The sequence below is a fragment of the Myotis davidii genome, unplaced genomic scaffold (assembly GCF_000327345.1).
Source record: "Myotis davidii unplaced genomic scaffold, ASM32734v1 scaffold1622, whole genome shotgun sequence".
Taxonomy (NCBI): Eukaryota; Metazoa; Chordata; class Mammalia; order Chiroptera; family Vespertilionidae; genus Myotis; species Myotis davidii.
The window spans coordinates 736,683-740,840 of record NW_006293535.1 but is presented as its reverse complement, the minus strand read 5'-3'; the positions used below and the strand labels follow the sequence as shown (position 1 = coordinate 740,840).

The 4,158-nt window shown below is 56.5% G+C and overlaps 1 long non-coding RNA gene across 2 annotated transcripts in view; it reads right to left on the bottom strand.

Annotated features, from left to right (window-relative positions):
- LOC107183672 overlaps positions 1 to 616 on the bottom strand; it is a 4,132-nt gene extending 3,516 nt beyond the window's left edge. The window contains exons 1-2 of one of the 2 annotated variants that reach the window (XR_001514463.1): positions 566 to 616; positions 18 to 191 (exon numbers count right to left, since the gene is read on the bottom strand). This is a non-coding gene — a long non-coding RNA (uncharacterized LOC107183672). Of the gene's footprint in view, positions 1 to 17; positions 315 to 565 lie in introns of those variants that run through there. The other variant, XR_001514462.1, reaches the window with a different exon arrangement.
- Between the last annotated feature and the right edge of the window lie 3,542 nt (positions 617 to 4,158).

Sequence of the window (4,158 nt, the reverse complement as noted above, 5' to 3'; positions counted from 1 at the left end):
CCCCAGCACGCCCTCACCTTCATCTCACTCCGATGCGCCTGTTGCCAGGAAAGCAGGCTCCTCCGACCACAGTGCCCGGCAAACACCTGTCGGAGGGATGACCTGTGGCCGCCGAGTGGCACTTGGCTCAGCTGTGGGCCCGGCCGCGGGGCCCCCACAAACAGCTCCTTTTGGAGGTGGCTCCTGGGCGTCTGCAGGAGAAAGAGGGGCTCCGTGTAACAGGCCGGGCGACCCAGACGATGATTCAACCCGAAGGTATGCTGTCTGGTGAACGATGGGGTGAAAGGGTGGTTAGGGACACGGAGAAAAACAACTTACAAGAGCCGAAACCGGTGTGGCTCAGTGGATAGAGCGCCAGCCTGCGGACTGAAGGGTACCAGGTTCGATTCCGGCCAAGGGCATGGACCTGGGTTGTGGGCACATCCCCAGTGGGGGGCGTGCAGGAGGCGGCTGATCGATGTTTCTCTCTCATCGATGTTTCTAACTCTCTATCCCCCTCCCTTCCTCTCTGTAAAAAATCAATAAAATATATTTAAAAAACAAACAACAAAAAAAAACAACTTACAAGAGGAAGTCACGGCACAGGAAGGGATGTGGGGACGGTCAGTGAGGAGCTGGAAGAAGATAGAGTCGCCGTGTCCTCATCGCGAGGCGTGCTCTCTCGCCCCCCCTCGCCCTCTCTCGCCCCCCACATGGAAGGGGGCCACCCACCCAGCCGCCCGGCCCGGCCAGCACAGCACAGTCCTCGCTCGCTCCCTGGCTCCCAATCGGACCATCAGGACCAGTTTTCCGATCCATCTCCCAACGCCCTTCACCACTTTCGCCACATCTGCCTCTGGGACTGCACAGCATTTAATCATTTTCGTCACCTCGGCTCCCTTTTAAAAATTTTAAATTGAACCCGGGTCAGTGTGGCTCCGTGGTTGAGCATCGACCTAGGAAACCAGCAGGTCAGGGTTCGATTCCTGGTCAAGGGCACAGGCCCGGGTGGCGGGCTCGATCCCCAGTGTGGGGCGTGCAGGAGGCAGCCGATCCATGATTCTCTCTCATCATGGATGTTTCTCTCTCTCTCTCCCTCTCTCCTGTCCTCTCTCCGAAATCAATGAAAAAAAACTAAAAAAATGTTTAAAAATTAAAAATTGAGGCCTTGGCCGGGTAGCTTAGTTGGTTAGAGCATCATCCCAATACGTCGAGGTTGTGGGTTCGATCCCCGGTCAGGGCGCACGCAAGAATCGACCAGTGAGTGCATAAATGAGTGCAACAACAATCGATGTTTCTCTCCCTTTCTCTAAAATAAATAAATAAATAAATTTAAAAATTGTTTTAATTTGACTCTTGTTTCATCCTAGTTAGATTTGTGACACCACAAATTGAAGGGTTCACGATAGACACACACACCTACACCGATATATCCCAAAACACGTTAAAGTTACTGTGAGACTCTTCTTTTAAATGTCCGTATACCGCCCGGCCGGTGTGGCTCAGTGGTTGAGCATCAACCTATGAACCAGGAGGTTAGGGTTCAATTCCTGGTCAAGGGCACAGGCCCGGGTTGCAGGCTCGATCCCCAGTGTGGGGTGGGCAGGAGGCGGCCAATCCATGATTCTCTCTTATCATTAAAGTTTCTCTCTTTCGCTCTCCCTCTCCCTTCCTCTCGGAAATCAATAAAAATATGTTTTTTAAAAAAATAGCCTTGACCGGTTTGGCTCAGTGGATAGAGCGTCGGCCTGTGGACTGAAGGGTCCCGGGTTCGGTTCCTGTCCAGGGCATGCACCTGGGTTGCGGGCACATCCCCAGTGGGGGGTGTGCAGGAGGCAGCTGATCGATGTTTCTCTCTCATCGATGTTTCTAACTATCCCTCTCCCTTCCTCTCTGTAAAAAACCAATAAAATATATTTTTAAAAATAATAATAAATGTCCATGTACCACTTCTACAATTTGATCATAGGACACTTTGGGAATCTGCTATAGAAGAAGCTGGGAAATTAAAAAAAAATTTCATTAAAGAAGATAAATGTTACTCATGGGAACGGCTGACCGGGCGGGAGGTGACCGGGTCACTCGCACCCTCGCCTGATGCTGAGGCTGTGAGATGCCATGAACGTGGGTGGAGAGAGGGGAGTGGGATGACCACGCTGTTCACACACAGGCGCCAAGCACAGAACGAGAGTCAGACGCGGTGGCGGGAGCGAGCGAGGGGGACGAGCTAGGTCACTGCACACAGGCACGGCTTAGGGCTGATCCACCCGGATCTGGAGATAAGCTAGGCTTTCAAACTGTGGAACCCTCTCTAGAAAGAGGCATTCAGAATAAAAACGGTTAAGCCCTGACCGGTGTGGCTCAGTGGGTAGACCGTCGGCCTGTGGACTGAAGGGTCCTGGGTTCGATTCCGGTCAAGGGCACGTACCTTGGTTGTGGGCACATCCCCAGTGGGGGGCGTGCGGGAGGCGGCTGATAGATGATTCTCTCTCATCGATGTTTCTAACTCTCTATCCCTCTCCCTTCCTCTCTGTGAAAAACCAATAAAATATATTTTAAAAAAATAAAAACAGTTTTTTTAAAAAAGGTGCCTCAGGGGCCGGGGCAGGAGAGGACCGCTGTGTATTCTCAACATCGGAGCTTCTGGCCGTCTGTTTTGCCTGGCCCCTGCTGGCCGCAGCACCCCCACCTGCCCGTTCCCAGGGAAGATACGTCCCCATCTTTTCCACCCGCCTCCCCGTCTAACCCTGTCCTCTCCGGCCCCTTCTCAACTGGATGGGTGGGGCCCATGTCCGGGATCAGAGCTGAGCTGCCGGCTCAGGACGCAGGTTCTCGTTCCCGGTGGTTCGGCCGCCAGGATGGCTCTCCGGCAGGCGGGGGCAGAAGGGAGCGGGGGCAGGGCTGGGAGCCGGTGGCCTGCCCCTGGGACCAGGCCCTTTGGGGCAGGAGGTCCAGGCAGCGGAGGAGGAGGCGGCGCCCTCTGCAGGAGGCACCCTCCTCTCGCCCGTGGGTCGGCCGTGTGCCCTGAGTGGACCGGAGGGCACGGGGAGACCCAGGCCACGCCCCCGTGCTCCTGCATTCCCTCCTCTGTGAAACGGGGAGTCTTGGTTGCCAGGGGAGACACCCCAACAGAAACCAGCTTAGCAGAAAGGACAACAAACAGCTCAGGCAGCCCAAGGCCAAGGTCAACAACGGAGGGGGGAGGGGAGAGGTGCGGACGGGGACAGTCACACCCGGACAGGCTCCCCCCTCGGCCCCTCCTTGTCCTCAGGCTGCACCGGCCCCTCCTGGGGAGACACCGAGCGGGGAGGCCGGGTCAGCTCTCGCCCCTGTATCTGCTCTCCTCTCTCCCCCTCGGCTCCTGTCCCCTCGCTTCTGTGCCCTGGGACCCACTCCCAACAAAGCCGTAGGGCAGCGGTTCTCAACCTGGGGGTCGCGACCCCTTTGGGGGTCCAACGACCCTTTCACAGGGGTCGCCTAAGACCAATGGAAAACACATCTATCATTACAGATTGTTTTTGTGATTAATCAGTACGTGATTATGTGCAACAACGAAAATCCATCCTGCATATCAGATATTTCCATGACGATTCATCACAGTAACAACATGACAGCGATGACGTAGCAACGGAAATAATGTTATGGGTGGGGTTCATCACAGCATGAGGAGCTGTATTTAAAGGGTCGCGGCGTTCGGAAGGTTGAGAACCACGGCCTTAGGGCATGGGCTCGCTGGGGGCTGTTTGGGGAAACCTGGGCCCTCGCAGGCTGTGTGACGTTGGCTATGTGACTAACCTCTCTGTGCTTCCGTTTTCTCACCTGCAGAGGGAGCTCTAATAACCTGTACCCCACGGGGTGCGGCGAGTTAACACCCAGCAGTGTGGACACCTGCACTAAGAGCCGGTCTGACCCTTTTATTACGGGGACCCCGGAAGGCTCTGGACTGGGACGGGGGCAGGTCCCCATGAAGCTGGGGATGGGCTGCGGCTGGGGACCCCCCAACATTGGGGAGCTCCGGCGGGGGGTCTGGTCTGAGCCTGGGGACCTCTCCGCTGCTGCCTGGGCGGGCTGTGTGGGTGCCTCCCCCAGGGGACGGCCGAGCCACCCCAGGCCTCCGTGCTGGCGAGAGGCCCAGGCGAGGAGTCGGGGCCCGGGCGGCTTGGGAATGGCACCGCGGGG